The following is a 23130-nucleotide window of genomic DNA, read 5'->3' as shown; positions in this document are numbered from 1 at the left end:
GCCCACAGTCTAACCAAAAGGTGTCCTAAAGAAAGATGTCCTAACCCCTATCTGCACTGCCTGTACTCCTGTACATCCTTACCCCTACCCTAACCCCTGACTGCTCCTGTGTTCACTGTCAGGCCCTTTATAGACAGTAGGGCGCTCAAAAGACTCATCAGTAACGCCTGATGTATTGGACCAGTCCAGAGTGGTTTCTCTCCCCCACTTAGGAGGTAGGAGGGATGTCTCTCCTCTCCTAAGGATGTAGGAGGGGTGCCAGAGTGCGTTTATCCTCTATGGACGTGCGGGGCAGAGTCCTGGTCGCCCGTCCCGTACACTCTGCCAGCCACAGCCTCTCTCAGCCCCACGCCAGCCAGAAAACGTGAATCACTTGAGCGATGCACCCTCTCAGTAAACGTCAGACCGTCCCATTCCAAGAGAGGTGGCGCGGGCACCGTATCGACCACAAACCTGTATGGGGACTCGGACCACAAACATCAGTCGGTTAGTGGCGTGGCATGCGTCACGTGGTGCGTCTAACAAGCGCTGGTCTCCATTCCGAGGGTCCCGCGTGAGGGAAGGAGAAGGTTTTAAGTGAATGGTAGACGGCGTGAGCCCGGCGCTACGACAGCCTCTCCACATTACAGGCTTATCCCCTGAATCCTCCGTGAGCGATACACATTCCTTCTTAAACTGGATTTGGGCTCGGCCGCGTAATCCTCCCTCAGCCGCTCGGCTGGCGAGGAGAGGGCCCCGAATCAACTTATTATTGATAACATTTTGTTGTTGGCAGAATGGGGAGGACTTCGGCGAAGAGAATCCCTTTAGAACAGATTATAAAAGACGCTAAGGAAGGGAAATCGCAGCTCAGGAGGGGTTTTATTTTTTCCGAACACACACACACACACACACACACACACACACACACACACACACACACACACACACACACACACACACACACACACACACACACACACACCACCACCACCCCCCCCCCTCCGGTGCCGTTGCCTACGGAATCGCCTCGGTTTCACTCCGTTAGAAAAGACGGTATGAAGAGAAGCAGCTGGATTTAGATTTGTTTTCTGTTTTAACTCTCAGACATTGTCTGCAATCTCCAACTCCTCTTGCTCAGGAACCACAGGCCAGGCCATCTCCCATCTGCCTCTGCATTCCTCTGGCGGCGGTCCACACAATCACACAAACGCACAAAACAATGGGGGGAAATTCAGCCAGTGATCTGTATTATTCCTTCACCTCCTGTCCCCTAGTGAATAGGACGATCGCACAATAAGGCGTTAAAACAGAGGCTTACGTTAAACAATCCTGTCAAACACACTGCCAGACGAGGTAGGATCGCGACACCTCGCTCTGCCAAGTGTTGCACCTCCTCGCCCCAACTGCCAGAACGACGGGTTGAGGAGACGGTGAAATGTATTTTTAGTCAAACGTTTTTTGTTTTTAATGTAAAAATTGTGGGTTATTTTTGTAAAATATTGTGTTGTGTATTTTTTTTGCTGTTCTAATGTGGGTTATTCTGTGTTCTAGGGTTATTGTAAAATTGTATTTATTAGTATATATATATATAGGCTATATATTCATCATATATTTTTTTGCTGTTTATTTGGAGTTTTGTATTTTGTACGCAAAATGTAGTGTTAATGTATTTTATATTAATAAATAATACTTGACATGTCATTTAAAATCATGTATTTCTCGTTCAAGAAATGAGAAATCCAGCGTTTGTCCGTTGGAGAGGTTTTCAAAAGTCAGTAAAAAGCTGTTCTTCGGCAGGGCGCCTTGAAAGACCTCCACATAGTAAATCATGAACTTGGAGACACATCGGATCAACAGTGAATCATTCTAGGATCCTCTTATCTATTTCTATGATATTTCCATCCTTCATTCTCAACCTTTGAGGGTGAAAAAACACAAAAGGGCCGACTCTGTTTGTCCATTTGGCCGGTGTCAGCCTGGCCTGTTTTTAAACGACGAGTCTTACAGGCTTAGGGCCCAGTGGTTAGCCTGTTAATCTCCTGATTCTCCTCTCCCTTTCTCTCCCTCTGTCTCCCCCTGCCCACATCCAAAGAAGATTAATTGAAAAGGAAACTTCAGCCCTCCCCCGAGATGTGTTTTTGCACTTCTCCGTGATACTTAATTGACCGATCACTGTTGCTGTTTACTCAGCGCTGCTAATCCGTTTAAAACTGGCCCGGGCCGGTCGCCCCCCGGCGTCAACAACGCTCTTAATCAGACGCAGCTTTGCCGATCTCCACCGTGTCCTGTTGACATGTTGTCCACAGATCACTGGATCCTCCTGGCTGATTTGGTTTGGTGCAGATGGGCGGCGGTATCGCACAGCAATCACACCCTCAACACATGCAATGTTTTGATCGTACGGAACATGACGTCTGCCCTTTGTTGTTGCATATGGCACTCCCCCAGCTGTCCTAGGACCTGACAAATGTTTGTGGGAGTACCCATATATTAGACAGGTCCTCCTTTTCCAGGACCTGTCTAATTAATTTTTACCTCCACATTAGACAGGTCCTGGAATAGGAGAATCAATTTAATGTATGTGGAGACACACATACTGTACATAAGACAGGTCCTTGAAGAGGATAACCGGGGTAATGTATGTGTACCTCCACATACATTAGACATGTCCTGGGAGAGGAGGTCTAATGTATGTGTAGTAATGTATATGCAATGTCTGATGCATGTGCACCTCTGCCACATGTTATTCCTGTAGGTCTCATCTTACAGGTGTTTAATACAAGATGTACGTAATTAATCCCAGACAGGACATTTGGATGACACAGGAGAAGATAGCAGACATTAAAAACGCATTAAAATTCCTGTTCTTTCTATTTACGACAAAAACCAAAGTATAATGTAAATGTGTCCATACAGAACATGAGTCGTCACCACGTTAATGTAACGCACAAAGAAGAAGCGTTCTGAGCCTGACGGTCCGACCGGGCGGGCCATATCCGAGGAGTGGAAAGACCCCAAGTCTATGAGTCAGCCATCCCTCAGAGATCTCCTGAAGGACGGACCAGAGCTCACTGGGTCTACGCCCAAACACACGGATCAGAGACTCACTCTGAGACAAACAACAACCCACCAATACTGGGACAGGAAACACAACCGTTAAATCAAGTTTGGTTGTTTTTGTAAAGAACTGAATCCCGTTTACAGTCTCGCAGGCCTTCACCGGACTGCATCATCATACACCTCCTGACCTTTGACCTCTGAGGACCAGGGGCAACGGGGAGCCTTGAGAAGGAACAGAGTAGAAGTATGTGATAGTATAGTATTATTATTATTATAGTATTATAATAATTATAGTAGTAGTAGTAGTAGTAGTAGAACAGTAGCGGCAGTAGCAGTACAGTAGTAGTAGCAGCAGCAGCAGTATAGTAGTACTAGTAGTAGTACTATCAGATAACACACATGCTCTCTACAGCCGTGGATGACACTCAGTTAGAGCGTGCTGCTGTCATGGGGTCACCTGGCCATGTACTGCTGTGATGGGGTCACCCATGGCTCCTATGGCCTCCTATACACCCTGGAAGGAGGGATCCCCCGCTCTGCGTTCCTTCTCCTTCTCCTTCTCCTTCTCTTCCTTGACGATTAAGGGGGTTTCTAGGGTTAAGGGGCGTCATGACTAGATGGCCTGTGATGCCCTTTCAGACTGTTGATGTGATTAAGAACTACACAAAGGCCATCTTCAACCGATGGTCAAAACAAAAGGCTGGGATGGTACGTGGGATTGACAGTTACTTGGGTAGTAACTTTGACTGGGCCGTGGAGTGTAAATGAATCGATGTAGACACAAACTCAAGATTGAGATGAATGACTTTTTGGTAACGAACACAAGCAGAGCGATTATAATATTTCCTAAAAAGGAGGGCAGAAGACAATTCCCCAGACCCACTCCCCAGACGGTCCGGAGGAATCTGGAGCATCGCGTCCATTCAAATAAAGAGGCGGCGCTATTTAAAACCCCGATCCAAGACGGACCCTGTGGCAAGTCACGACCAAGAAACACTCAAGCCTTCTAAACACTCTTGTTCTTCAACAGTGAGGGAACAAGCGAAACTAGCCCATCTTGGAGACTGCAAAAGGGCTAGGGTTAGGCCACAAGCCTAACTAGTTAGGCCCATCTCAGACAGCAGGAGGGCTAGGTTTAGGCAACAAGCCCAACTAGTTAGGCCCATCTCAGTCAGCAGGAGGGCTATCTAGGCAATGAGCATAACTAGCCCATCTTAGGCTGCAAGAGGGCTAGTTAGGCAATGAGCATAACTAGCCCTCCTGCAGTCTAAGATGGGCTAGTTATCCTCATTGCCAAACTAGCCCTTTTGCAGCCTAAGATGGGCTAGTTATGCTCATTGCCTAATTAGCCCATCTTAGACCACAGCTGGGCCACTTAGGCAATGACTGAAAGGAGGGCTTGGTGAATCTGGTTCAAACCACCCACTGAAAACAAACCAGAAGAGTCAACCCAGTCTATCGCCTCCTCCTTCCGTCTCCTGAACCCCCGCAGCACTATCAGTGCACCATCGGTTGCTGGTTCCATCCCCAGCTACTCCTTGCTGAGGGTGGATGTGTCCCTGAGCAAAACACCGTCCCCAACTGCTCCAGACGAGCTGTATGTCGACTCAGCCATCATTGTATGAATGGGTGCATGAATGTGTTATTGAATGTGCATTAATGTGTGTAGGAAGGGGTTTATGAATGATTGATTACATGGGTGAATGAATGTGTGTATGAATGGGTTTATGAATGATTGATTACATGGGTGAATAGTGTGTATAAATGTATGTATGAATGGGTTTATGAATGTGTGATTGAATGGGAGAATGAATGGGTGAATGTGAGGCACGAATTGTAAATTGCCTTGAGAGGCCAAAGGTGAGAGAACCACAACAGAAATACAGAAAGTTAACATTTGATGATGTCGATATGTTTATAAACTGAACGTTTAAGGTACAATCCAAACCACACACTGTTATTCTTCCCTTTTAATTTGCCCCCAGTTCCTATATTTCTCCACAGCGTATCTCTGTCGGCGTCCCACTTCTCTTTAAAAAGGTAGGGATGTTCTACAAACTTCTCCTGTGAATTACAACTGAGTAAACCCCAGACCGGTCTATACATGAGCGTCTGGTCTGAGGGTAGAGGAAACACTGAACATCTGATTAAAACAGGGCCCGCCTCTCTCCACAGGTCCGACACCCCAGAGGGCATTCTGGTAGAGGAAACTTCATCAGGTACCAAACTAGTTGAGACCTGGCGATGTGTCAGACTCAACTCATTTCAGAACGTCTTCAAATGGCACCGTCGACGGACACAGCCTCACAACTGTTACCTTTACACGTACACTTCAACTGAAAGTAGGATCCTGTGGTTTCCATGGCGATGTGGCGTTAAAACCAAACTCATTGTTGGCAAATTACAAAAAAAGAGCAGAGAAGACCACTACATGCATAATACATCAGTTTGTGTGAAATCTGGCTGTCCTTAAAAAAAAAAAAAAGTGCAACCATTTGGGACAGATTTAATAATAACGTATGTCATGTATGTTCAATGGAAAGCACATGAATCTTTTCTGTAGTTGTGCGTGTGTTGATGGTCACGGCATTAGCGCAATTCAGCATATTTCAAACATTCTGCGTCCAGTGTGTGTAAAGGATGTCTCTGTACAGCTTTTGTGTGTTACAAACATTCCCACAGAGCGTAGCTTTAATCATGTGGACACACTGGTACGCAACTCACTCCAGGATGCTAGCCGATGACGGGATCAAACTCATGACCTTTGGGCTACAAATACACGGCCGGGGGTGGAGGTCAAAACCAGCTTTGGGTGAGAGGTCAGGTGGAGCGACGCTGGTGTGGAATGTCTCTGGAAGAACCAGCTAGCTGCATAATCCCAACCCATCAGGGAACCCCCTCTTCCAAGAGCTTTTCATCTTCTGGTGAGAAGGTGCACTTGACTGGCTGAGTCATTCAGAACTAGAGCTTGTTTTTTGTGATGCACTTAACTGCTCTTTTACTGCTCTTAATTACAGTAAACCACCAATAACCAAAATATAAAATTATTTAACTGACCTTTTGATTTCAGTGGCTACACTGCCAAGTTAAAGGTTTTTTTAGAACATGATTAAATAGTTCTCTACCTCATAGATGGGTAATGCTTAAATGCTAACGGGACACGAATCGATGCGTCTGAAGTATTCTCTTCAAAGACAAGAGCAGGACTCACCTTGATGTTGGAGAGGAGAGGAGCCGGTCACCAAGGAGCAGACACTGAGGAGAAACAGAGAGAGAAGGTCTGGGGTTAAACTATGGTCTGAGGAGAAACCGAGAGAGCGATCTGGGGTTAAACTACGGTCTGAGGAGAGACAGATAGGAGGTCTGGGGTTAAACTAAGGTCTGAGGAGAGACAGAGAGAGGAGGTCTGGGGTTAAACTACGGTGTGAGGAGAAACAGAGCGAGGAGGCATCGGTTTAAACTACGGTCTGAAGAGAAAGAGAGAGGAGGTCTGGGGTTAAACTACGGTCTGAGGAGAAACAGAGCGAGGAAGGCATGGGTTTAAACTACGGTCTGAAGAGAAACAGAGAGAGGAGGTCTGGGGTTCAACTACGGTCTGAGGAGAGACAGAGAGGAGGTCTGGGTTTAAACTATGGTCTGAGGAGAGAGAGAGAGAGGAGGTCTGGGGTTAAACTATGGTCTGAGGAGAGAGAGAGCAGGTTTGGGGTAAAACTACGGTCTGAAGAGAGAGAGAGCAGGTCTGGGGTTAAACTATGGTCTGAGGAGAAACAGAGTGAGGAGGTCTGGGGTTAAACTATGGTCTGAGAGGCCGAGAAAGGAGGTCTGGGGTTAAGCAGCACTCAAGTCACACAGCAGAGCCGTCACCAGAAATAAGATGACTTTATATTCATTTTCTCAGTTGATTACAATTCTACATTTATCGTTGACATTTCACTCCTGTCACAATAATTATCTCTCAGAATGACATCAATAAAAAAAAATAGTTTAAAAGGAAGAAAGAAACTTTTGCCTGCAAGTGACAAACTTAAAGTTACAAAATAATAACAAATAAATTAATAATATAAATAATAATACGAGTAATAATAATAAAAGGAGGCTGAAACGTCTATTTGTGGCGTAGGGAATGTCCTACATTTAGATTAAATACAGGTAGGGGTGGGTGGAGGGGGGGGTCCCTAGGGCCCAGATGTGTGCAGTGTGTGTGATGTGTGTGCAGTGTGTGTGATGTGTGTGTGTGTGTGTGTGTGTGTGTGTGTGTGTGTGTGTGTGTGTGTGTGTGTGTGTGTGTGTGTGTGTGTGTGTGTGTGTGTGTGTGTGTGTGTGTGTGTGAAGACTCTGGGTTTGTGCGGGGACTTCTTTAGTTGTGATAAATTGACAGTGTCAGATTCCCCCACGCAGAGCGGAGAATACCACAGGGAGCCCCGCCCCTTCTTCCTCTCAGCGTCAGTCAACAACACGTGTGTGTGTGTGTGTGTGTGTGTGTGTGTGTGTGTGTGTGTGTGTGTGTGTGTGTGTGTGTGTGTGTGTGTGTGTGTGTGTGTGTGTGTGTCCTAGATGAAGGAGGCCTTCTGAGAGGTTGACTGGACAAACCCAGAATCTTTTGGAGGGAAATCGAACACCAAAGCCACTTTTATAAATGTAACCGACACTTGGGCGTTTCTTGATTTTACACGGTGTGTATACAGAAAACATGATGATCAGCATGATAGCACATGATAGTCATCTATAAATTAAACTCTAATTTAAAGAATGATCTTATTTACTGCACAATTCTCACTTCATTTTTTTTTTTAATGAAAACCAGATGTTGAAACTAAAACACTTTTAATAAGAGGATATAAATAGTTTAAAGCAATTTCATTTTGCGCTTTGAACATTCTACTTTATGCTTGTAGGTAAATGTCACGATAAACTTTGAACTCGTGAACAAGTTTGAAGGGATTAATTAAAACCAGCCGCTGTATATTTTTATACCACCAGATCAACTCAATCAGATCAGTCCGATTCGCAAAGCCTAAAAACATTTAAGAAAAATAAATAAATACATCACTGCTGACATATTGACACATACAATATTATTCATATTTAGCAAGAGCCGTGGGAGTTAAACGTTCAATAATAATTATAAAATACGAGCACAACTATATTCTAGTGCCACTTAAATATTTCCTTTCAGGGCTGAGCATTCCTCAACAACAATATTAAAACAAATATTTTTATACCGACTATGAAATGACAGGTTGAATCATGTCTTAAATAAAGAAGAAGACGTTCTAGAATCTAGAGGGTTCCACACATTAAGAACCAGAGACTCATGCAGCCATGGCAACTCTTAAAACACAGCCAAAAACAATTAGCATTGTTACCCATTCCTGAAACCTTCCCCAGTGCGACTATAGTGGTGTTAGGATTTTAGGATTTTATTTGGATCCCATTAGCTGATGCAGAAGAAATCAGCTACTCTTCCTGGGGTCCATTCAACCATTGCTCTACATAGTACTGTGCATTGTTTTGAGTTTGTTTTGATTGTTGGAATTGTGTAGTTACCACTGGTGGCATGTCTGGTGGGGTATGTGTGCACATTAGAGCTAAGTGTTAGCTGCCTAAACAAACAGTTGGGTTGTTTAATGTATTAATATTTTTTATGAAAGACAGAAGTGATGCTTTCAGCCTCACATCAACTTTCAGCCAGGAGAGTTTGTCATGCATGTGTTGATCTTGGAACTCTAGTTGTATGAAGCACTTGGTACAAACAAGATTATTTTCTCAAGTCAAAAAGCTTGGACTGAAAGAGTGAATGCATTTCACCTCAATGGCTCATTTTATGAATGAACTGCTGGCAGGTAGTGAGCTATTTTAACCTGACCAGTTTATTGTAATTGGCCTAAAATGACCTCATCATGCCATTGTCAGCCTACCATCCAAATGGAAATTTGACAGTTAGACTCAGAGAAAAAAAACGAAACTACTCAATTTAAAATATTATATTTCGTTCTATATATATTCAAATAAAACCAAGCAATTTATTAAATGTCAAGTCCATTAAGATAACGAAGGTGGGAGCATTTGGCCTCAATGGCTCATGTAGGAACTTGAAAGATAAAGATGAAATTATCACGGCCATTAAATGTTTGAACACTGGGCAATTTGCTATCAGGTGTGAGTGATCTCCACAGCAACGGAGAGCATTAAGCTCAATTCTAAAGAGGTCACCCAGGTCAAAGGAAAAGTCATTTAAACACTCAAAGGGCTCTTTGTTTCACTTTAAGATGGATGAATTTCCAAGAGAATATTTCTGATACCATTACAATAAATAGGTCAACGCCGGGAGTCCACCAAAACGCTGGGTCGCCATCACAGTCCCAGCAAAGTGCCGGCACCTTGCCGGCACTTTGCCGTCAATGTACTGATGCAATCATTTATGAGTGAAAGTAGTGTGTCAGCTGAATGTAAAACGCTAATAATGATAATAATAATAGTTGGTAAGACATAGGGTGGCCTGTGACTGATGAGGAAGAGCGGGTTGGCTGGTAACCAGAAGGTTGCTAGTTTGATCCCCGGCTCCTCGAGGTGTCCCTGAGCAAAACACCTCACCCTGACTGCTCCTGACAAGCTGGCTGTTGCCCTGCATGGCTGACACCGCCGTCGGTGTGTGAATGTGTGCATGAATGGGTGAATGTTAGGCAATATTGTAAAGCGCTTTGAGTGGCCACTGGTTAGAAAAGCGCTGTATAAATGCAGTCCATTTACCATTTAAATATCAAGATGAGGGATAAAAACACAGCATGCTTAACGTCATCCACAAATCCTAGTGCCACTAGAATATAAGAGAGAGCACCCAAAAAACACCCTCCTCTATTGTGAGCAGTGACCTCATCATGCCAGTGTTATCCTCGTCTCCCCACTCCCACCTCCGAGTACTCTCTCCAACACGGATCCCCCAGCAGTAAGCAGCAAGGAGCCCCCCTGCTCCAGCAGGGCCCGCTTGTTCAGTGGACCAGTGGAGGACATCTGGTTTACATGGAGGAAGCCAGTAGAGCCCTGAGAATATCTCCCAGGATCCACCTGGGTTCTCTCCTGGGGCCCAGGCGGTATTTATAACTGGACACATGTTTAACCTGAGGTACAGTACCGATGGTACAGTACTATGTACAGTACTAGGTACAGTACTACAAGTAGTACAGAGGATACAGTTCTATGTACAGTTCTACGTAAAGTACTACATATAGCACCGATGGCACAGTACTACGTACAGTACTACATGTAGCACCAATGGGTACAATACTACATGTAGTACCAATGGTACAGTACTAGGAACAGTACCAATAGCTACAGTACTACGTACAGTACTTCAATGCTGTACTTTGTACAGTACCAATGGATGGAATACTAGGTATAGTATCCAGTATAATAATTATGGGTGGCTGCATTGACACAGTACTTGTTTCATAGTACAAATGCATGCATTTGTACTAATGGGCATAGTACTAGGACGTTTTTGGTACAGTTCTAATGGACAAGGGCAATATATAGTACTAGAACTAATGGATGCATTACTATAGGCTACTATGGTAAAAAAAGACAATCTTGTCTAATGTTATAATTATGTGTTTGTGTATAATTAGATTTTCTACCATTTCTATTCCTTTTAAATCATCACCTTCTTATCCTGTGTAATGGTTTTTAATTTGTACTGGTAAAAATAAATTGCTCACAAGGGGAACACTCATCTTGACTCCAAAAATAAAATTACTGCAATAAAATCAACTTTGCAATCAAGATACCAATTAAACTGAAGCGCTTCAGTAAATGGATGCTACGATATTGATTCTTTATGAGTGGATGATACGTTTTTCCCACAACAGCTTTGTTAGTTGGTTGAAAAGTCAACCATGCTCTCCATACCTTGGGCTTTATGGATATTCTACATTTACATTCAGGGCATTTAGCAGACGCTTTTATCAAAAACGACTTACAATAAGTACATTTGTCAGAAGAAAGGGAAACAACCATTTATCGCTGTCGGTACAGTAAGGATGTTCATAGAACCAAGTGCCAAGCACTAACAATCGCTAGGTTAATCCATTCCCTGTAAACAACAAAGATTGATAGGATTAGATGCAACATGATGCTAAGTACTATTTTTAAGTACAAGGACGTACAACATACAATAAATGCAGAGAGACTCCCTATGTCATTATTCTCCCTAAAATCTTCATTCCACGAAATGGAAGTTAATGATTAAATATTTTCTGGACTAATTTCAATTTCAGTTTATTCTATTTTAAAACGTTCAAAGTTAACTTAGCATATGGCCGTGTGTATAACGTTCTTAGAATGGACATGCCTAGGTTACACAGCAAGGCATGTCCGCACACTATTAAAGATTCATGCTCCATCGGCGACCAAAGGCTTGTGAAGGAAATGTAAATTATTAACGGATAGCTAAATGACCTTTTATAAATAAAAAAGGTTTTTCCATCTTCAGGTAGTGGGGACAAAAAAATATATGTCTTTTTGAGAATAATACTATTTTGAATAAAAAATGGGATAAAACATTTAACAGGGTTTCATACAACCTCATTCGAAGAATATTTTAGTTCTGAATTTCTAATGTTAGTTTGAAGACGTTTGTGAGATTTTATTAAGGCATGATCCCAAGGCTTGAGCTAACTGTAGAACCTAGCGCTGCACAGGCTAACTTTAGCACCTTGCACTGCACCAGCTAACTGTAGCACCTAGCCCTGCAAGGCTAACTATAGCACCTAGTGCTGCACAGGCTAACTGTAGCACCTAGTGCTGCACAGGCTAACTGTAGCACCTAGCGCTGCACAGGCTAACTGTAGCACCTCGCGCTGCATAGGCTAACTGTAGCACCTCGCGCTGCACGGGCTAACTGTAGCACCTCGCGCTGCACAGGCTAACTGTAGCACCTCGCGCTGCACAGGCTAACTGTAGCACCTAGCGCTGCATAGGCTAACTGTAGCACCTAGTGCTGCACAGGCTAACTGTAGCACATAGCGTTGCATAGGCTAAGTGTAGCATCTCGCACTGCACAGGCTAACTGTAGCACCTAGCGCTGCACAGGCTAACTGTAGTGCCTAGCACTGCACAGGCTAACTGTAGCACCTAGCGCTGCACAGGCTAACTGTAGCACCTAGCTCTGCAAACCGATTGTAATTGTTGCTGATGCATTATATCTCTTAACAAATCAAGGTCAGGGTGAGGCTTTAGGGATTAAGTCTGATATCAACGTGAGGCCTCACAGCAGACACTTAGCGCACACGTCCCAACCTGCTACACAAAGGCCACCGTCGGTGATAGGATCATAACGACATAAGCTCTGTGTTGAGAATAACGTTCAACACTGAGGCAAATTATCTCAGATGCATGTCACTTCAGAACCCAGCGGACAATAATCCGCTGAGTGACCGGTCTGAGCCTGCTCCAGGCTGAGCCTGCTTCAGCCCGAGGCCTCTGTGGTCCAGACAAACAGCTGCATAGGACCCGGGAGAGAGGCTCTCCTCTCCAGCTTGTAATGGCTCGGTTGAACAGAATAGAAGTCCATCAGCAGGACTGAGGTGTCGTGTCTGCCGGTATAAATTAAGTATTGACAGCTCAGCAGCAGGATAAGTGTACAGCCGTGTTGATTAACTACATGCCACCGGTTCCAGAAACTGTCTGCCATGTTAACACACTGTGTGTGTGTGTGTGTGTGTGTGTGTGTGTGTGTGTGTGTGTGTGTGTGTGTGTGTGTGTGTGTGTGTGTGTGTGTGTGTGTGTGTGTGTGTGTGTGTGTGTGTGTGTGACTAGTGAGTCAGTAACTACAGCAGAGCGGTGCGCTGTGCTGCAGCCTTGGGAGTGATTTAGGTCAGTAGGTAATTGCATTCCTGCACCGCGGGGGGCTAGTTGGGCGGCTGTTGCAGGAGCCATCGCACGTTCCATGGACACGGGCCGGGACCGTGTGAACACGGCCCCCCTCGGTCCCAGGGAACAGCTCTCCCTACCGCTCCGATCTGAAGCGCCACAGCTTAGGTTCGAGTCCTGTGTCCTGTGTAACCGCCAACTGGAAAAGGTCATTTGCATTCTTCCATACTGCTAACACTTTGCTGCCATATTTAGTGTCCCATTAGAGCACACCACCACCATTTTACATTCCACTTTTCTCGCTCTTTTGTGCGTTGTAATGTGAACATCGAACAGAGTGCCACCTTTAAGAACCCTTTAAAATCAATTTATAGACGTGAGACATTCAAGGAGCGGGAGGTTATGGCTATTCCTAACAATAACCGGAGAAAGGATTGAATTGCCCTGAAAGTCGACTCAAACTACAGCGAACGTGAGAACTACGAGGATGACGCCCTCTTGGGATTAGAAGAAAGGGAAACTATGGAAACAGACTCAGGTTCATGTGATAACGTCTCTCACCATTCATGTAATTACACATCGTCGTTATTCTACAAAGCCATTCTCCAGCAGAGCAGAAAGGAAGGGGTGTCTTACATTGTTGATCATATCATTAACCACAGAGCTGCTGTAATATTCAGTACTTTGTTCCTCTACTAGGGATAACGCAAATCATTCAGCATTGCATCCTCACATTGGGATAATTACCAACATCCTAATGACTCTGAAGAAATTATTACGATACGACAAATACCCAAAACGTGGGTTCTACACAAACATGCACTGGTTCTACTCAAACATGCACTGGTTCTACTCAAACATGCACATGCTGTAGCCACAGGGGGCCGGAGAGAGCATGCCGGTCATCACTAGAAGAGGCCTTTGGGCCTCGGCGTTTGAACATATCAAACTGTCTTGGCATGGAAAGCGTTTTCCTTCAGCTCCATCAGTGCCATCGCACCACAACCGGATACAACTTCTGTACCAACGCTGGAGCCTCTCTCCTCTCCACTAGCTATCTCTTAACTACAGCGCTTCCTGCTGCTGTGTCCTGTCTGTCCCCACGCCCAACCGCTGGGCGACCAGAGAACCTTTACAACGTGTTACCACTGACCAGAGAACCGTAACAACGTGACCAGATAACCTTTACATATGACCTTTACAATGTCTTACCAGAGAACTTTTACAACGTCTTACCAGAGAACCTTTTCACCGTGTTACCAGAGAACCTTTACAATCTGTCACCAGAGAACCTTTACACTGTGTTACCAGAGCACGTATGGATACGGGGGGCCGGTACGGATCTGATACCGATGAACTGCGTTGTTATCTATTACTACTATCCTTCACAAAACACGTCGAAAGCCACTCGAGTTGGAGTAAAACATCAGGGAAACAGTAAAGACTTCCTTAACGTCAGCATTGATACCCCAACACCACCGTGGCCCTCCTCAACATGTGTTCTGTGTATTAAGAGCATCGGGCCCCTGGGGGCCCTGACCCACTTAAAGTGGGTCCAAGTTGAAGTTCGCAACTTATTTTACAACCGCTACACGGTGCCGGGTCTTGATGTCGGTGTGTGTAGCGCACGTGTGCGCCGCGCCTTCAGAAGTGCTTGTTAAAATAGTGAGGCGTAGTATGGGGGCGGGGGGGGGTCGGTGCAGGGGAATACAGTGTGATGTACCCCCTCGTCTCCTCGGCAGGTTTAGATGCGCTTGCTGTCTAGACGCGTGCACGAGCACAACCGCCCACACACACACACACACACACACACACACACACACACACACACACACACACACACACACACACACACACACACACACACACACACACACACACACACACACACACACACACACACACACACACACACACGGGAGGTCTGTGGATGATGGCTAGGGGGACTTCTGTTCTCCTCGCGGTTGTTTACTTCTCTGGCAGAATGTGTGACACAATTAATATCCTCCTGCGTGAGGACCGGTGAACAAGCGCCCCGGTGAACGAGCGCCCCGGAGAGGAGCAGGAGACAGAGGAACACGTTCAGCTACCCAGCGTCTCTCTACACAACGGTGCATAGAATGTGTTCCACGCTACGGTTCGGTGTTCACCGGTCCGGCATCCATCTGGTCTCCGGGAACCGAAGTCCGTCTGGTCAAGGTTACGACAGTTGGGGGGGGGGGAAAGAGAAAGAGTGTTTTTCGTCTCCCTCACGCTAATCTCTGTGCAATCTCCCACCGTCTGTTTGCTGAGAATCATTAGCTATACGGCAATCAGGACGGCAAAACAATCCCTAAAACGAGTGTCTTAATGAGTCCCCTAATCGCCTCCTACTTACCCCCGGTCCCAGCAGCCCCGCCGTAACAAGATGAGTTTATCTGGAGACTTAATTTGTTGACAAGAGTCATTTAGAGATTACTTAAAACATCTCCTCAAGCAGAGGAGAGAGGGGGGGGGGGGACAGAATCTGTCATCTCAAACTGCTCTGACGGATAATAAGGTTCACTCAACGACAAGCTGAACTCGATATGTTTGGTAGAATAACAAAATCGAGTCTGAAATAACGACAAATACTGAAGAGCATCACAGCGATGAACCAAACTACTTCTTCACTGCTGGGTTCTGCGATGGCAGGGCCGTGATTATTCAACACAGAACTTCAGTCCACAGAACCAGGAGAGGATGAAAAAACCGACTGGATGGAAAGACCAAGCAGGCAGCCTGACATCTGAAGGCTGAACATGATATCACCATCACCACACTGGTTAAAGAATGCATGACTGTATACAAATCTACCGTATAATAGTTATAACACTCTGGTCTGACCAACGGACATCCCATGAGAACCAGAGGCCACGGTCACACTGATGTCCCCCGATCGATCAATAGGTCAATCAATCATCGTAAAACCTCGGAATTTCAAATAAACCGTTAAGAGTCGTATCATCCCGAAGATAAGCAGCAGAATCAGGTGGAACGGAACACTACAACACTGAAATACTACACTACTACCACCATATACTACCGAGTTACAAGAGGGATACTCACAGCTGAAGGACCCACAGACCAGTGAGCAGGGCTGAGTGGGAGCAGAGAGAGAGGCTCTAGCCCACCGCCCGCATCGCCCCAGCCCTCTCCTCCGCCACCGCCGCTGCCGGAGCAGGACGAGGTAAACATTCCCAAATATGGGGAAAGTATGATGAAAGCTGCGAGGCCACGGCACTTTGCTTTTGCCTTTTTTTTTTCGCCCGGAATGTTGGAGTTTGGGAGCCGGAGTCGCAGCACACATATCTTTCAGGCGGGATCGGAATACCGGGGAGTAGGGGGGAGCAGGGGTTGGGGGGGGACGCGACAGCAGGGATGGCGGTCGGGCTGACCTAACATGGCTGCCCTGACGGCCATGGAGGGGCCCCTGGGGAGCCCGACTTGGCAGATGCGATGCATTGAAGTATGTTTAGGACGCGTTTACACAGGAACCCGAGACAAGGATCTGGGAGCAACCCTGACGCTACAGATCACTGCAGATTAAGAAGCACTGGAACCCTGGAAGCTGCCCTTTTAAACTCCACACTTTTCAGTGTGGAGTTAACTCTCTCTCATTCAGAAGCTGAGGAGGACAATTTCAAGTAAGCACTCTCTCATTCAGAAGCAACATTCAGGATGATTGTCGCTTCTGAATGAGAGAAAGTTCATTTCTCAATACGTGTGCATTCCATCGGAGTGTACCTTTGGTTCTTCTTCTGTTCTTCTGTGTGGAAGGTCTTCTACAGAGCGGCTGTCCTCAATCACACGGTGAACTCCAACGTCTGAAACATCCAAACAGAAACACGCTCACTACACACAGACAGTCCAAGACAACGTGACATAATAATAATATCATAGTATAGACTCAATTAATAGTGTGTGCTAGTATTTGTACTTTAATTAACTAGCGGTAGTGTTAGTGTTAGTATTGGTGTTAGGGTCAAAGGTCAAAGTGTTTAATTTATCCAATGAGAAGCACTACAGGTCATCTCGGTAAATCAAACTCTCTGGAGCGAGGCGCACACGCACACGCACACACACACACACCATAACAGCAGCAGAAATAGCTCTATAAATAAGTCTGAAAAATGTCACATGTAAATAAGAGCATACATGTGAAATAAGATCCATTACATTGAAAGAGGGCAAGTTACAAGCCATTTCCAAATCCATCCACTTGTGACATCATGAGTCAGTGTCCACGCAGATGTTTGATGGATAGAAAATTGGTTCAATTAACCTCACACCTGGTGGTCAACTAGGCAGAGGTGAGGTTGAGCACCACGCGTTTGAAGCAGTACTCTCTAATATAAGAGCATGACGGAACCCCTTTAAGGTGAGGATTTCGCTCAGGGGTTAGGGGTTAGCAACAGCTTCAAACTACAACCCAACAACCCTCGGCCCACAACCCTTGGCTCGTTATCGGTTAACGTCAATCAAAGTCCAAGCGCTGCGCCAGACACTTTAGCCGAGCACGCGGAGATATGACGAGCATGGGGTGACAGTAATTCAAAGGTGCCTTGCGTTAGATGTCGTGTTTCTCAACGGGTTGACCCAAGGTCTGCTCTACATGGGGGGGGGGGGGGGGGGGGATGTGGTCTGAAATATACACCGCAACTTAACCACAGAACTCACTCTATCTATACAGTAGCATACAGGACACTTGCTCATAGAGATGATCAATGACATGATTATGTGATTATCAGCACCGCGGGGCATGGAGGGGGTGGTTATTTATTTCAATGTGTTCAAAAACATTTTTAGCAGAACCATGATGCTCTTATCATACAGGGAATTGGTTAACATAACAATTGTTAGTGCTTGGCACTTGGTTCTATGAATATCCTTACTGTACTGACAGAGATTTATTGTTGTTTCTCTTTCTTCTTACAAATGTATTGTAAGTCGCCTTGGATAAAAGCGTCTGCTAAATTCCCTAAATGTAAATGTAAAAAATGATGCATGTGCTGGCTGAATGCAAGGCACAATGAACTGTAGTGGAGATATTCAGACCGTTGAAGATCCTTTACAGGACGGATTGCTCACTGAGTGAACCATCAATGAGTGAGCCATCACTCAGTGACCTCATCTTGATATCAGTGACAGTAAAGACTTATAATTCCTCATCAAAAAGCCCTCGAGCACCCTGGTTTCTGCGGAAATCTTGTATTCATGATTCTGCTTCAGGGGGTTGGAGCGGAGTCCACCAAACAACCAAAAAGGTCCCCAATTCAGGAATCTGGGCTCCAGCAGCCCTACTATGTAGTTCAGAACCTCTGGGCGGATCTGGCCGAAGTCCCAGAAACCGTAAAGGGGTGGAGTTACGCCTTGTTTCCTGTTCTGTAACGGAGATCTCTACTGAAGAGACTCATTTGCACGCGTGGAGGAAGGGTTCAAAAGGGGAAACAAGTATTTTGAAAATAGTCTGTTTAGATGGTGTTGCTTTGAAGCCTTTACAGACACATTTCTACAGTACAGTTCGCTAGTCCAGAGGATCACACGCTTACAGATCCTCAGTATCAGCGACATGATTGGTCAAAAATAAATATGACGTGAAAGAAAGTGAAACCAGCCACCGTTTGCCACCAGACTTTGGATTATTAACTAGTCTGAATCCACCTCAGGGACATCGTCTGCTCTTCATAACATGAAAATGACCTGTCACAAATGGACATGTCTGCCAACCTCCTCCACTAGTTTGTCAAAAAGGAACCAGACAAGTTAGCAGGAAAGACGACCAATGCCCTGAGGTCTAGCTTTACATCATGGCCTCTGTGGACTACGCCTGTGTCATGGATACCTAGGAGGCGGGGATCATGGTCAGAGAGACCCACGTCCAGACCAACATAGAGAGCCTCTACGTTGGTCTTTACGTTGGTCTGTACCTGGGTTTCGACCTGGGTTTCTACCATGGTATCTACCTGGGTCTCTCTGAACATGGTAGAGACCCAGGTAGAGACCCACATACAGACCAACGTAGAGACCCAGCCAGGTAGAGACCCAGGTAGAGACCATGGTAGAGACCCAGGTAGAGACCCACGTACAGACCAACATAGAAACCCAGCCAGGTAGAGACCCAGGTAGAGACCCACGTATAGACCAACATAGAGACCCAGGTAGAGACTATGGTCAGAGAGAACCAGGTAGAGACCAACATAGAGAACATGGTCAGAGAGACCCAGGTAGAGACCAACGTAGAGACCATGGTCAGAGAGAACCAGGTAGAGACCAACATAGAGAACATGGTCAGAGAGACCCAGGTAGAGACCAACGTAGAGACCCAGGGAAAAGAGACTAGAGACTCACGTCGTAGAGACTAGAGACGCAGGTCATAGAGAAAGACCCACAAGACTGTGGTCCGCAGTGAGCCGCTAAGCTGTGTATCCACAGCCCTGGCCTGCGGATCTCTGCTCATTAAAACATGCCATTAAACGCATACAGTAGAAGGACTTGACTTAAACTCACACTCAAAAGGCAGTGGAGGGACTACGCTTTTAACATGAAAATCATCAAGGCTGCCAAGTGCATCCTTTTAAAAGACAGTTCTGTTTAATGTTGCCTGAGGTTTTTTTTGTAAAGTGTGCGGAGACGACAGATTTATTCAGTTTGATGATGAAGCCCCTGGGACTTTGATGTTATTGATTTGAAATTCCTATCAAAGTAAAGTTTGAATGCGTGTTTCAGTCTTTTTCAATGGAAACAAGTGATGAATATTTAAGCGCACTGCAAGCTGCTTCTGTGGCAGAACAATGTGTAGGCTATATAATGTTGTATAGTGAGAACTAGGACCCTTCCTTCTGCCCTCAGAGACCAGGAACTCACACTTCTAGTAGGCCTACTGTCACTTCAAGGAATGTGCGAGGATAGCACAGTGCAGGCAGTAACACGGTGGCACTCATATATTAACACTAAAACCACGACTTTCTTCACTTAATATGCAAGAATAGGGCAGTAGAGAAAGTATTGGCACGACACACACACACACACACACACACACACACACACAGTGTCTTCTAGGGACAACACCCAAGATAAGGCTGCATTCTGCTGTTAGCACACATTATGAATGTATGTATGATGCATTATTGACCATAATAATATGCAGAATCAAACCCAGAGACAACAGAGATAAGGGGCCCGGCAGGTCTGCAGAGGCCCCGTGTGTCAGGACGGAGGTGTGTGAGTAGCGACACATCTCCGGCTATAACGCAGCTCTGCAGGTCAGTGTTGTTAGATGTAGACAGAGAGAGCACAACTTTGAAGCTGTGTTCGGAAGCACAGATACGCTGTGTGGTCAGTGGACACATGCCACATAGTTTCGACCATAAACCGTGGCGATGTGTCGGGAAACCGAGCACTCCTTGTCGGACGCTTCCTGACAGCGTCCACGACTCCTCCACACATGGTCTCCACTGAGACCATTCAGGGCACAACGTCGGGTCTTCACAGGACTACAGTCACACGAAACAACCAGCAAACAAGCACTAAAAGCCACACACACACACACACACACACACACACACACACACACACACACACACACACACACACACACACACACACACACACACACACACACACACACACACACACACACACACACACACACACACACACACACGTCCACCCTCCTGCTCCTCCATTGGTGACAACACCAGCTTTCTTCCGCATGTTTGTGCAGCAGACCGCCGGGCTGAAACCCCCCCTTGCTCAAGGGGCCGATCACCGACAACCCGGCGGGGTTCCGCCGATGTTCGGTCTTTAATCAATGGATCCACACAGTAGGCACACGTTGCGGTTCCGACGCACCGTGGCCGTGTCCCCGGTGAGGCTACGCCCTCAGTGGAAAGTACAGCAGGCTGAACGAGGAAGCACAACAGGGCGCAAACTATTCACAAACTACCTCTTTCCCCAACAACAACACACACCAAACACAGGCTGGGGACGACACACACACTGCGAATCATCCCGTCGACTTACCTCGCTTTCTAGGAATACCAGAGCAGGGCTGGGGACAGCGAGGGAAGGCGAGAGAGAGAAGTTTCAGAATCCCAGTAAAAAAAGTCAAAAACTTCTTTATCCAAATTCTGGGAGAGAGCGCAGCGCGCTGGCGGTGACGTCACGGCCCCGGATTCCAGCCGACTCAGTCACTCTGAGTCTGTTTGCCCATGTAAGGCAGTGGGCCCAGCGGTGGATCACTCAACCCCAAAAACACGCACCCACCACACATCCGTGGGCCTGCCCGGACAATTGGACGCATAAATAAGGAATAAATATTTCCTAGACACATAGGATAGTTTATAATAATAATACCATAATACCAATATAATAGTGGTGAGAAGTTCTGTTAATGATCATTTCCCATACTCGTGTTAGTGGATTTCTGTGTTGTTTGCATTCTATACATTTCATTGATTTTTTACCAAGTCCTTTCCAGTAGGGTTCTGACGTCACTATGAGGTGACTCACGGGGTATGTAACGATCTTTTTTATTTTAAAAAAATTGTACTCGAGTCACAGAGGGTCAAGTGTCAACCACGTCATGAATATAAAATATGAAACACAATAGAAATACTCAAAAGTGTAAAAAATACAATAAAGTGACCAAATGGATAAACTATGAAAACAACCCAAAAATATCAGGGTTTTTTGTACTTTAAACGCTTTTTAAAGCTATGCTGACTATGGCGGTGGTTAGCTCCGGGCCGTCAGTGAAGTCGTTCTCCGATCCACCAGGGGGGAGGGGCCGTGGTGCCGTATCAACCAGGCCGGGGAAGTTGTCCTGTACTGGTCTGTGTCACAGAAAACCTCCAGCAAAGTTCATCTGAAAGTCTCTCTGGTCCCTGTGTGTGTGCGTGTCATCTCTCTCTCTCTCTCTCTCTCTCTCTCTCTCTCTCTCTCTCTCTCTCTCTCTCTCTCTCTCTCTCTCTCTCTCTCTCTCTCTCTCTCTCTCTCTCTCTCTCTCTCTCTCTCTCTCTCTCTCTCTCTCTCTCTCTCTCTCTCTCTCTCTCTCTCTCTCTCTCTCTCTCTCTGTGTGAAAGATACACACTCACACAAACACACCCATGATGTTAGTAATCGATAACACAGATAGCTGACAACCAGCTGTATGCCGTCCAACCCCAGATGAAGAACACCAGGGCTAGGGCCCTTCATCATTGGGAACACCAGGGCTGGGGCCCCTCAAGTCCTGGAGAATGTGAAAGGATGCGCTGACAGAAGCGTGTTGTGTCTTATGGATGGGCTGGAGATAGAAGAACACATGTTGTACTGCCTTCACCCCACAATGTGAGAATCAACACGGCTTAACAGAAAACCTTTTGTTCTTTAAATGGTAAATGGACTGCTTTTATATAGTGCTGTTCTATCCAGTGGCCACTCAAAGCGCGAGTCCAAGGCGACAGCCAGCTTGTCGGGAGCAGTTAGGGTGAGGTGTCTTGCTCAGGGACACTTTGACACTCTGTTAGGAGGAGCCAGGGATTGAACTAGCAACCTTCCAGTTACCCGCCTTGCCTCCTGAGCCACATGCCACAAGCCACATGCATTATGCATGTAATCACTCATGTAATCTTGTTACATTTTTAACCAAAGACCCCTGAATGTGGTCTCCGTCTGGTGGACCCTGGAGGTGACCAGGGTTCCAAGACGCCAAACCAGCTGAAAAGATAACGTTCTGCAACTACCACCATTTTATAGAAACATAACACCTGTGAAGGCATATTTTGCCGACCAGTAACCAGTGAACACTGTTCCCGTTTGAACACCACACCACCAAGCTTCCCATGTCTCCACGTGACGTGCTCCGACACAAATAGCGCAGTGAGCGCACAAATCTACCACCAAACTCTTTCTGTCCTCAGCCCAACAACAAACCTCCTTCATTAACGTGTCCCGGATTACGGCAGATAAAGAAAAGCATTAAAACAGGGGAGAATTCAGAGCCAGATTCTGCCGGTTAAAGAGTGACAGGGACCTGAGAGATTTACATAACATCACATTTTGTCAATTAGCAGAACACTCTTTTATCCAAAGCAGCTTACAAAGGGAGTGTGAGGACAATCAAAGCACACAGTCAAAACTGAAGAAGCTACAACAGAAGAGTTGCACAACAACATCTGGACATCAGAGTACACCAAGGAATCAAAGTCTTGTTTTAAA

At 45.9% G+C, this 23130-nt stretch overlaps 1 protein-coding gene across 2 annotated transcripts in view; it reads right to left on the bottom strand.

Annotated features, from left to right (window-relative positions):
* The window catches only part of lpp (LIM domain containing preferred translocation partner in lipoma), a 116076-nt gene extending 94995 nt beyond the window's left edge, over nt 1–21081 (bottom strand). The window contains exons 1-3 of one of the 2 annotated variants that reach the window (XM_084473202.1): nt 20953–21081; nt 16675–16754; nt 6254–6297 (exon numbers count right to left, since the gene is read on the bottom strand). The gene's annotated coding sequence lies outside the window, so the exon portion shown is untranslated. Of the gene's footprint in view, nt 1–6253; nt 6298–15996; nt 16011–16674; nt 16755–20952 lie in introns of those variants that run through there. The other variant, XM_084473203.1, reaches the window with a different exon arrangement.
* Between the last annotated feature and the right edge of the window lie 2049 nt (nt 21082–23130).

The sequence above is a fragment of the Micromesistius poutassou genome (assembly GCF_964030765.1).
Source record: "Micromesistius poutassou genome assembly, chromosome: 9".
Lineage (NCBI taxonomy): Eukaryota > Metazoa > Chordata > Actinopteri > Gadiformes > Gadidae > Micromesistius > Micromesistius poutassou.
This window is presented reverse-complemented; position numbering and strand designations above follow the sequence as displayed.